This window comes from Eriocheir sinensis, chromosome 17 (assembly GCF_024679095.1).
Source record: "Eriocheir sinensis breed Jianghai 21 chromosome 17, ASM2467909v1, whole genome shotgun sequence".
NCBI lineage: Eukaryota > Metazoa > Arthropoda > Malacostraca > Decapoda > Varunidae > Eriocheir > Eriocheir sinensis.
In genome coordinates this window covers 7,297,435-7,309,897 of record NC_066525.1, presented here as the reverse complement: position 1 = coordinate 7,309,897, position 12,463 = coordinate 7,297,435, and the positions used below count along the sequence as shown (strand labels likewise).

The following is a 12,463-nucleotide window of genomic DNA, read 5'->3' as shown; positions in this document are numbered from 1 at the left end:
CTATATAACAAAAAGTAAGTATATATATATATATATATATATATATATATATATATATATATATATATATATATATATATATATATATATATATATATATATATATATATATATATATATATATATATATATATATATATATATATATATATATATATATATATATATATATATATATATATATATGTATATATATATATATATATATATATATATATATCGATATATATATATATATATATATATATATATATATATATATGTATATATATACACACACACACACACACACACACACACACACACACACACACACACACACACACAAGCGCGCATTATCCCTCTATTGTTTTATAGATCAACAGTTTTCGAAAATCGCATCACATTATTCGGATTTACAGATAAAGATGTAACAAAAGAGACACAAAACAGTGACTCATTCTTGGCTTCAATAGCAGATTATGTATATCTTAGCAGTCTTTTATTACTGATCTTGAGGTAAGGATATCAAAATGGCGGGCAGTAATAATAATAGGCCAGCAAAACTTTTAAAAGGTCGGCACACAAGCCAGCACCAAGTGCTCGCCTGCCGCCCCGATGCTGTGTTTTGCATGTACACACACCGCCAGGCGGCGCAGATTAGGCGAGACTGATGAGAGTCAATGAGGCAAATTATCCACTTGCTTCATTAAGGTTAATACTCCGGACTGCTTTACAGACAGGCTGCATAAATTCGTAATTAGAAGCGGGAAGGCTGATATATACACGACTACCTCGGCCGGCCAGCAAGTTTTCTTTTGCTATGTTTATTTTTTTTTTCTCTACAACCTGTCTGTGGCGCTGCTGGCTGATTACATGTTTACGGCGGTGCTCTTACGAAGGCCCGGCTGCCCTACTAGGCACTGCCCCTCATAAAGATGCAGGATGAAGGCAGCAGCTCATGCGTGTGTGAGCACGGTGGGTTTGAAGCCCCGGTGGGGACGATGTGGGCAGGACTTGTTCTCCGCTCCCGGTCTCAACGCACCGCTCATGTGACTACCCTGCTCTACCCTCTCCTTATTATCCCAGCCGCTTATCCACTTCTCTCAACACCTAGTACAGCTCTTATACAACTTTCTTTCTTACTGGTACTCGATTATTTCCCGTCAACCTTGTAAACAAACTTCTTAAATTAAGTCGTTTTTCGGCCATTTCCATATTTTGGTTGTCAATTTCTCATCATGTGTCGCACGTTTTAGTTTAGTTGCCCTCGTCATTTTACGGTGTGAGTGTTCTAATATTCGCTTTAATTTTGATGCCTACAAGGTGAAAATTTTGAAAAGGATTTTTTTTTCTTAGATTTCCCGAAAAGTAGAAAAAATACCTAAGGCAGTTTTTTTTATGAAGATGTATATAATAGAAGACTACAGTGACTAAAAGAGAAACCATTGACAATAAAACTTTCCTCGCCATTTGCTGTTTATAAGGTGACACCAATTTTTTTGTTTCTTTACTTTTATTCTAATCAGTCACGCCACATTCCATTACCATTGCACAGTCTCCTGGCAAAACACGTCTCGCTCACTCAGTGTACTTTGTCGAGGCGAGAGGCGTGACGGCAGCCCGGGGGCGGCGCGCCTAGCTAGTGCTGTGAAGAAACCCGGAAATTTTGGTGTGCTGAAGACCCTTTCACAAGAACAATGAAGACGGCCATCTAACACTTACACTCCCAGCCCGCCCCCCTCGCACCAGGCCCGTCCCTCTCATGCCTAGCTCGGCCCACTCATCCTGACAGCAGCCACTCTGCACTCAACTCCTCCCACATGGTTCACCTACCTCTCCATCCAAACAAATTTCTCTCTCTCTTCAATCACTCCAAATGTTACCCAGGTGCATCAAAACACCCCCATCTTCCTGCCGTCACGCCGGGCCCATCCCACGCCACGTACAGCTCATTCCCATAACACTTACTTCCCCTATCGTGACATGAAGCAGAAACTTGTGACACCGATACATCCTGGCCATCCAAGACACACAAATACGCACACACATAAAGAAAACACGGTATTGGGTAGAAAGTACAGTAGCGAAACGAGGGAAGAATTGAAAACGATGAGAAGGAAACAAAACCTATTGGGTGGAAGGAATGGAGGAAAGATATGGAGGAGGAAATTAAAGAAGGAGAAGTAAATACGTTATACGCACACACACAAAGAAAACATGGTATTAGGTAGAAAGTACAGTAGCGAAACGAGGGAAGAATTGAAAACGATGAGAAGGAAACAAAACCTATTGGGTGGAAGGAACGGAGGAAAGATATGGAGGAGGAAATTAAAGAAGGAGAAGTAAATACGTTATACACACACACACACACACACACACACACACACACACACACACACACACCATTACAGTCCGCTCATCCCTGCAATAAAAAGCCTATTAGCGTCACGTTCTACCCTCTCCTGCAATATTTCAATGGCCAGCCACTAACTGCAAGCACTACGAAAGCAAGAAGCATAAAATCGTTCACTCCGGGAGGATACTTCGAGGTGAGGGTGACTGACAGATTCCCAGGCGAGAGTGTGGGTAGGGAGGGAGAGGCGTGGAGGGGGAGGGGGAGGCCGACTGCGTTTACTCCCCAAGTCTGCCATTTGTAAATTTCGGAGGCAGAGGCGTGGAGGAGAGGATGAGGGAGGCAGGAGGAAATTACCCGCTTATGCCCCTCGTCACGTGTCTTCATAACAATCGGAAAAAAGAAATGTTGGTTTATCTTTCTGTTATTTGAGGGAATCCACGGAGCCTGCAATCGTTAGCTTTTTATACGCTTTTATTAACAGGTTCACTTGCCGTTGATACAGTGCGGTAGAGGTGATGGAGAGGAGAGGAGTCTTAATAGTAATAGAAAATACGATCACAGTTTTTTTTATATAAATTTAGTAAAAGATGATACACCAAGAACTGGAGATAATATATAATGATTAATTATTTTAACAGTGCAGGGAATGAACGAAAATTGAATCAACAAACAAGTGAATTAAAAAAAATCGTATTTCAAAGGATACGAGTTGCAAGGCATATTGGCCAAAATGCAATATTCAAGATGTTAGCCATCATTCAGAGTTTATCTTCGGAATTATTAAAGAAAATCAATACCTCGAGCTATTTATATAGGGCTGTTCCCACATAACTTTGGTGAAAATATGTCAATCCGTTCTTCTATTGGGAAGGATTTGTCGTAACACATCAGGATGGACATTTCACATCTGGAGAGTTGCTTTCTTGTTTTTGGAGCCATTTGACTGTATTCGGCTAAGCATCATGTTTAGGTCTTCCATGGTCGGCGCCATTCTACCACAGAAACTCATATCTCTTTAAGTCTTCCAACTAGGAACGCTCTGCTAGCAGTGGAATCATTCCGTTGGGAAGATGGGGCCTGCTACATGCCAGGGAGCTGCAGCAGACCCAGTTTCTTGGGTGTGGTTCATCTGACTGACCTGGGAACACCCATGCATAGAGGGACCTCTGCTATCCGTCCCATTCGACTTTACTGCTGCCCAAAGAATTCTAAGAATAAAAGAAAAAAGAAACAGGAAGGAGGGACAGCGTGAATTAGCACGGGGAGATAGAGGCCGCCAAGCACCTCATCCTGATACAGGATCAGTCACTCACTTACAGTTGAGTGGCAACAACTTATAGCAATAATCAAAAGAGTACATGGCTCGGCTACTTCCTACACGTAAGCCCAGGATTAAAGTTTTAATGTAGCAAATTCCTTACATTATCCACTCATGTTGCATTCCTCACGGCTTTAATATCCAGTATCTGCGGATGAGGATATTAATCTGCATCGAAATATCACTTTGATTTCGGGGCGAGACATTGACACACAGCACCTATGCGTGAGCTATTCCCGTGCATTTCAATTTACTAACACATTACACAAGGCTGCTCGGTGACGACTTCAGGGCCAGGCCAACATAATCTGAATCCACTGAACTAATTCCCCAGAACTTTTTGCTTAATGAAAGTATAACCTTCGTCGCTGTACGCTGAACGTCTCCCAGTTTCACAAGGTTATTATCGAAGAGAGGCCAAAAAAGTACTGTGTAATTTAAGATGTGGTTTGAATACAAGGCTTTTACGAAGGAGTTGCTTCAGCTTTTATTTTCAAAGCCTTCAAACAAATATAACTTAAGAGATTCTTCTTTGCCAGTTGACTCCTTGCATTCTTTACTGGAAATTGTGTGTGTGCGAGAGAGAGAGAGAGAGAGAGAGAGAGAGAGAGAGAAGCATATGAAAAAAAAAAAAACTAACTAACAAGCAACGAGAAAGAAACAGATTATATATAAGGAAAGGAAATACAAAGAAAAAGTAGAGGTAGTAAAAAAAATATTAAAAAAACATGGAAATGCCTGACGCACACAATCCTGACCACTGTCCGCAAAGTCAACTCGAAATACGCCCGCGTCGCAACAGCCGGACCAGACGCAAGGACCGTTCAAGACTCACGTAATGCCCGGCACGTGTGGACGAGAGACAATCGCCCTCCTTCCCCTCCTCGGCCACTCACACTCACTCCATGTTTAATGTTCAGTATTTCACTTTGCCAATGGGACGGTCTGGTTAAAGAAAGTGGATGTATATATGTTTATCTATCTATCATCCCGAATATAAGGATGCTGTCCCCATCGATTGAAGAGTCCTGCCTAAAGATACAGTAACAAACGTGAAACACAGAGCCGCTGGTTTTCTCTGATCTTCGAGCGTGTCCCGTCAGGGCCAGTGTTCCCGGGATGATGATGAACACTTCATCGTGTAGCTTATTGCAGATACCTTCGATAAGTACCACACGAACAAATACGAATCAACAACCAGCCCTTACGGACTCTTATTTATGGCAAGCAGTGAAAATAAATCGGCAAAAAAACTTTGTTTCTTGTTTTTATGAAATGGTATAACTTCAGAGTAACAATCACAATTATCATTATCCGAAATCCAGCTTGAGCAAGGGGCTCTGGTACATAAGAACATAAGAACATAAGAACGCAGGAGTCTGCAAGAGGCCGGTAGGCCTGTACGAGGCAGCTCCTTTGACCCTAAGCTCCCGTGTATCTAACCCCACCTATTATCGCTGTCCATGAATTTATCTAGTCTATTTTTGAATGTGACAATTGTATTGGCACTCACCACATGACTGCTAAGCCTATTCCACTCATCCACCACCCTGTTAGTAAACCAATTTTTGCCTATGTCCCTGTTGAATCTGAATTTATCCAGTTTAAACCCGTTACTTCGTGTCCTACCCGGTTCTCTTACCAACAAAACCTTATGAATGTCTCCCTTATTAAAGCCCTTCATCCATTTATAAACCTCGATCATGTCTCCACGCACCCTTCGCCTTTCTAGAGAATGCAAGTTTAACTGTTTGAGTCTTTCCTCGTATGGCAAGTTTCTCAACCCCTGAATCATCTTAGTCATCCTCCTCTGCACCGATTCTAACATTTTGATATCCATTCTATAGTAGGGTGACCAGAACTGAACCGCATAGTCAAGATGAGGTCTAACTAATGCTAAATATAGTTTGAGGAAGACTTCAGGGCTTCTGTTGCTTACGCTCCTTGAAATAAATCCCAGTACCCTATTAGCTCGATTTCTAGCTTGAATGCATTGTGCCCTTGGACGGAGATCAGAGCTCACTAAGACCCCTAAATCCCTCTCGCACCCAGACCTACTTATGAGAGTGTCATTTAAGCAATAGTTATGTGAGGGGTTGTTCCTACCTACACTCAGAATACTGCACTTCCCTACATTGAACTCCATCTGCCATTTATCCGCCCAGTCATATAATCTGTTGAGTTCACCTTGGAGAATACTAGCGTCCTGATCCGACTCAATTACTCTACCGATCTTCGTATCATCTGCAAATTTACTAACATCACTACTAATTCCTGTGTCTAAGTCATTGATATAAATAATAAACAAAAGTGGACCTAATACCGAACCTTGTGGGACCCCACTCGTAACACATCCCCAGTCAGATCTTTTACCATTGATTTGCACTCTTTGCTTCCTATTGCTAAGCCACGCCTTGACCCAGTTCAAAACTTTACCCTCTACTCCGTGAGCCTGTAATTTAAGCAACAGTCGTTGGTGAGGAACTTTGTCAAACGAGACAATGAGTAACTCGCGTGCATTTCGTGCCTCATAACTTTTGTTGCAGAGAAATAATTGTAAATCGTCTGATCGCCTGAAAAAAAATATCTACGTTTATAGGAAAAAAGAATATTGGAAGCATAAAAAAAGGACGCTGAAAACACGAGGGTAACACACACACACACACACACACACACACACACACACACACACACGGGTGGTCAGCACGAGCAGCGTGGGTCATGTGGGTCATGCCATGGGTGATGCTGAGCCGGATCAGTTTGGGCAGTGGTGCCGCAAGAAACGCAGCGACTGTGTCGGTTTGGGGCGCCCCGCACCCCACAGCTTGCCCTAAGGGAAAATTTTCTCCCCGCCGTCATGTTGCCGGCCCCCTTAGTCCCCCTGTATCCAAAATATATTTATCTTTCTTGAGGATTTTAGCCAATTTAGATTGTTTGGCAAGAGCAGCGGGGAGAGCAGGCGGGGCTCGGCGTGGGTGAAAGTGTGAGTTGTGGGAGGGGTTGCCCGGGGGCGGGGCGGGGCGGGGCGGGGCTGCCTCACGTCTGCCACGCCCACTCGCTTACTACCGACACGTCCCGCCCCGCGTGTTGGGTGGCTGTCGTCGCTCACATTCATCACTGTCACAAGTTGATGCCAATTTTCGTCAACGAGCCACACCAACTTTTACTTGTGATGTCACGTGGATGCCGCGATGGCCGCGCCGCCTCGCCTACGGTTGCTCCTCTGGCACAATCTTCCTTTAATTTGGTTCTCCCTTAGTGTACTGATTTCTCCCTTTTTTATGATGCACTGAATCTATTTTAAGAAGCGATGGTTCCCGGCTCTTGGCTATGTTGCCACTGGCACCTTTAATTATAATGCTGCGCATTTTTGCTAGCTTGGAAAATGTTGCCGTCCAAAAGTTTGAAAGTTTGAAAGGTTTGAAGTCGTAATCAGTGTTATGACGGATGGATGCCATGTCGGTGATCGATCTATGGCGACTTGATGGCAGTGGAAAAGCCAGCTGTGTGCACCACTTGCATTCCCGATGCTGTGCTCAGTGCAGTGACCGCTTGGCCAAAGTCATTGTTGTTATTGTTACCGAACCGTGACGGAAGTAAAGCAGGCTTTCCCTAATCTTGATCTACAGCCAAAGCAACGATGGTCTTTTGAACACACACACACACACACACACACACACACACACACACACACAAGCGCACACTCTACGGCATATTCCCGCGACTCTCCACAGTCATTTAGCAGCAGCAGCAGCGGGCCGAGACCGAGGCGGCAGCTCATCTGGCCGCCACGGGGCGCCGCGGTAAATGTGTGCAGTGATTCGCCACTCTGTTGGGCTCCTCGGCGGGTCTCTCGCTGGAGGCTGCCGTTAAAACACTCGTGCCAGGTTATGTAATTGTATATCGTAAGTATTTTCGTTAGCGACTGTCGTGTTTGGATTTCATCAAGGACTCGTATGCGAGGCTGACAGAGGCTCTCGTTAGCGAGGGCCATTAGCGGTCGCCTCGAGTGCCTGTCATTAGCGGCGGAGGCATGTGGCGGCAGTTAGTGGCCGTCACAAATGAACTTTGACAACACTAAACATGGCTAAAACACGTTGCCGGAGGATAAGGGAGGAAGGCGAGAGGTTCGTGCCGTCAAGCGGGATGCAGGGCTTCAGAGCCTCAGAGGAAGGGCTGGCGGGGTGACAGGAGTGGGGGGCGGCGGGTGAGGGCCGGGGAGGGGGAGGGCCACATAACTGATGGGAAGCTGCCACACGACCTTGCAAAACAACCACTTCGGAACAGGACTGGGTGACTCCACTGCTGGGATATCTTGTCACCGATCTGCGTTTATGCCTCTGGAAATAACTCGCAACATTATTACTAATATCGTTAATGTAGTTGCTTCGATCCTTGTCTTCGAGATTTGCTTGCGCTAACGTCCTTGAATTAAGTGTGCACTAATGAGGTGGAATAAAAATAATCCCAGCACAGTGCCACGAGGCGAAGCTTTGGCATGCCATCAAGTTATATTCATCTTCTAAACTGATGTCTTGGTCGGCCACCTGCATACACTCAAACCTCAACAATTCCGAGTATAATAATCATTGCGGTCCCAATTTGCCCACTAAGGAAGTCACAGCTTGACTACCACCTGCCTGGCCGGCGTCCAGAACTTCACGGGAACAAGCCGAACAAAGGAAGCACCAGGGCACTGCGATGATAACTGTGGTAGTGGTGATGATGACGGCGACGACGATGACAATAATAAAATAAATAATAATAAATTTCTGTGCTTCAGGTACTTTATTCCTGGCTGGTTCGTCATCCCGTGTTTCACTCCCCACATCCCTACAGGCATCACAATGTCCATATAATAATTTATAAACAATCTATATCAATATGAATTATGATTTTTTATTATAAGTATCATTCAGAGTAAATCTAATTATCTTATTTTTCTCTATTATTATTATTATTATTATTATTATTATTATTATTATTATTATTATTATTATTATTATTATCATTTCGAATATCATGAATACTATCAAACTGAAGAACGTAATGGTGGTGACGTTTGCAGGGAAGATCATTACACACACGAAGGACCAACGTACCTCGGCGGGCTGAGAGTCGACACAGCGTCCTGGGGGATGTGTTGTGGTGTGGTGTTGCTGCTTGAACTTCCGTTCCTAGAGGAGGAAAAAATGGAACGTGAATAGACACAACATCGGTCATGGAAGCAGTGGCCAGCACCATCCTAGCTCTGTAAGGACTGTCGGAGGCATCGGAACCTTCAGTAAAAAGTTTGTACTCACGCTCTGCTTAAAAGTCGTGACGCACAAGTTTTTAAGGATACCGAAACATTCTCCCCCAAAGGTAAGTATTACATATGAGTTAATGCTTCACTCAAGCTTCCTTTGGTATCAGGTCTATAACTGCCCTTTCGTGATAAAAGTAGCTTGATACTACGTTAAAATTGTAATTATGAGAAAAATCTGCGATGATAAGATCTGTTAACTAATTCTCAGTTTTTAAAATATCAAAGGTTTGGCCGCTAAATATTGCGACGGAAGTGAGTGAAACCACGAATATTTCCATAACTAACTCTTTGGCGGCATATTTCATGGTGTAACCTTTCCTCTGCGTCGCCACGAGTGTGTTGGCGCGAGCCGCGGACTGAGAATATCTTGAATCACTTCCACAAAGCTAACGTACTTCACTTAAGACAAAACCTCAGTTACGGTCAATGTGTTAAACAACATGTGAGTTATATTACCCATCAGCATAAAAAATATCATTTAATTTTTATTTGTAGCGAGTCACACCAGATGGAGCGCCGCGTTCCCAAGAAGCCCATAAAAAAAGTATTGCATCTTATGATCATCGCACATAATTTCAAGAAAACATGTTCACATCTCAAAACTTAAGATACTCGTAAGTCTGGACGTTCGAGTCTCCTCCTCATAAGTGCCTGATCATCATTAGTCTCAAAAGAGAAAGGTGCTTTATTCTCATCATCTCTCATAAAATCATGCATCTACGGGTTAGCATGCAATGTCTGTAATTCCCACTTGCAGGCACTTACATGAGAACGAAATATAAATAACGTTGCCACGGTCACACTGATCGTCAAGCGTCATTGCCCTCCCTCTACCCACCACCCATTCTCTCGGATACGTCTTTTCCATATTTATCCATCACCCTCTTGTTCCCACACTCCACCTGATTGGTCAACACGCACCCCCTCCAACACCGTAGTTACTTACCGTCACGCCTCAGCGACACTCAATAAATCAGTGGGGGGCAAACGACTTGGTGCAAGAGAAAACAACGCAACACAAACCAATAAATCACCAATATTTCTTAAACTCCACATGACTGAGCTACATACCCCTCACCTCTTCATGGGCCGTCCCCCGACAAAGGTCCCTCCTCCTCCACCGCACAGGAACAGCATCAAAGAAGAAGACTGACGGAGTTAATGAATGGTGACAACTAAAGGGGCTAATAAACTGCATGGGCAAATTTTCCGTGGATCTTCAGTCAAACCACGATTTCCGCTGGCGTGGTTCTCATATTTCCGTGGTTTTCTGACGTGTCCGCGATCTTCCAAAGCTACGGTAGATTTCACCGAAGAACGACGGCATTACTCACCATCAGCAGCAGCGATAACAAGAAATAAATGAAAACCACGCCAGCGGAAATCGTGGTTTGACTGAAGATTCACGGAAAACTTGTCCAGTGTAATAGCCCCTTAACGTGGAGGCATTCATGAAGGGATCCTAAAGAGCGCCCTTCCCTGTGATACGGAAATGATAAAAAGATGTGTGTTATGAGCAGCGACATTGATGGCTTGCTAAAAGAGGAAACAAAGATGGGCTCCTTTTTTTCCCTACTGTTGCTGATACTGCTGTTTCTTTTCTGGCGTGGTCCTAAAGACTCTCCTGTTTTACTCTGCTCAGTCTCGTGTTTGCTACCTGCTGCTGCCGTTCTGTTAGTGTTTCGACAACTCTTCCCCTCCTACTGGTACTATTCTGCTCCTTTTGTTACTCCTGCTGCATGAGATGTTGATAAAGCAGCTACTGTCATTCTATTATGCTTAAGCTACTTCACTGCTGCAATTCCTATACGACTGATGCCACCGACACCGCTACTGATGATAATGATAACGATGACTTTTTGATCTTCCTGTTCTCCTTTTATTTGATATTCATTAGATATTCCCTGCTCATCTTAATTACTACTACTACTACTACTACTACTACTACTACTACTACTTCTTCTACTACTACTACTACTTCTACCACTACTACTACTACTACTACTACTACTACTACTACTTCACTAAAAACTTAAAATTTCGTTTATTCTGCTATACACTGCTGGATTTTGCACTATGAATTTACAACTTTTATATAATTACATCCTCTTCCTCTTACTCCTAATCCTCCTTCTCTTCCTACTCGTTTCCTCCTTCTTCTCCTCCTCCTCCTCCTCCTCCTCGTCTCCTTTCTCCTTCCCTCATCCCTCCTAGAACGCTGCGGAGAAGGGTTTGTCGGGGAAAGTGTGAGGTGGCGGGTAATGGAAGCCCAGCATTGTGAGACACTTGTGAGTTCGTAATCCCCTTCCATCTTCCCCTCCCTCCGCGCCTCGCTCCGTCACTCCCTCTCCCTTTACGAGGTTGGACGCGGCGTGAAAGCAATCCTCTTCACCTCTTCCTGGTTGGGTGTCTCGATATATTTAGTTTTATTTTATTTCCTTCCGACAATTTCATCTTCCGCAAGTGTTTATTGTTGTTGTTCCAGGGAAGACTTAGTTGTTAATCATCGTTTTTACCAGCCCCCCGTGGATTTTTGTTTCGATTTAATATGGGTGTTTTTATATTATTATTATTTCTATTTTTTTTTTTTTTTTGTGTGTGTGTCTGTGTCATAGTATTGATGTAAGATGTTCTGTCCTGTCAGCATAAACTCACCAACGAACAATAATATAGACACATTAACTTCTGCGTTTTAATAATGGCAATCACGAAGACTATCTTTTCACTTATGCACAGACAACTTATAACGTGGTCCTCTCCTGTACGCTCATGGAAAAGTACTTCCAAACGATAAACTTGCAATATTACGCTCTTAATAGACTCGTACACAACACCACAGTTAAGGGAAGTACGCAGGGAATTTATCTGAGGTGTCGGTGATAAATACTGAGGTCTCTGTTTGCACACCTCAGAGATGGCACACAGGAACCATATGGCTGCGAGCTTAAAATCTAACCGCTTACATCTACAGGTACTAAAGTGCACCCAACTCCTCCCACGCAAGAGTACATTACGGAGATGGTGCACTGCGCTGGGCTACACTTTGTCAACCGAGCGACAGTATTTGTTTTCCAGCAGGGGAGGCAGCTCAAGGGTAAAAGAACAAAACAACCGAAAAGCCCGCCAGACGCTGCTCCGAAAAAAGAAAAAAAGATTGAGAGGTCAGTATTCAGCAACAGTGTTGAGATAAATAAAAAATGGTTAGACATATGCACAGGTAGATAGTCCACTCAGATTTCGTTCCCACTCAGCCACTGCAGGCAAAAAAAATGCATATAATCATAGCTAATCTATCGTTTTGTTGTTATTTTTGCACACGAGTGTCATCTCTGGGCATGTGAATTTACGACACATTCATTCCGTATCATTAAAAAGAACCCACAACAATTAAATATGAAATGTAAAACAAGACTCATAACAAACGTGGCTTGGGACGTGCAAGCTACTGAAGGATAAACAGCCCAGACAACAGACAGGCGGCGGGAGGGTCCTGCCGATA

The 12,463-nt window shown here is 43.6% G+C and overlaps 1 protein-coding gene across 1 annotated transcript in view; it reads right to left on the bottom strand.

Moving 5' to 3' along the window:
* The window catches only part of LOC126999883 (putative uncharacterized protein DDB_G0277255), a 128,400-nt gene that overhangs the window by 58,659 nt on the left and 57,278 nt on the right, over positions 1-12,463 (bottom strand). The window contains exon 4 of the mRNA XM_050863006.1: positions 8,759-8,833. The gene's annotated coding sequence lies outside the window, so the exon portion shown is untranslated. The remainder of the gene's footprint in view (positions 1-8,758; positions 8,834-12,463) is intronic.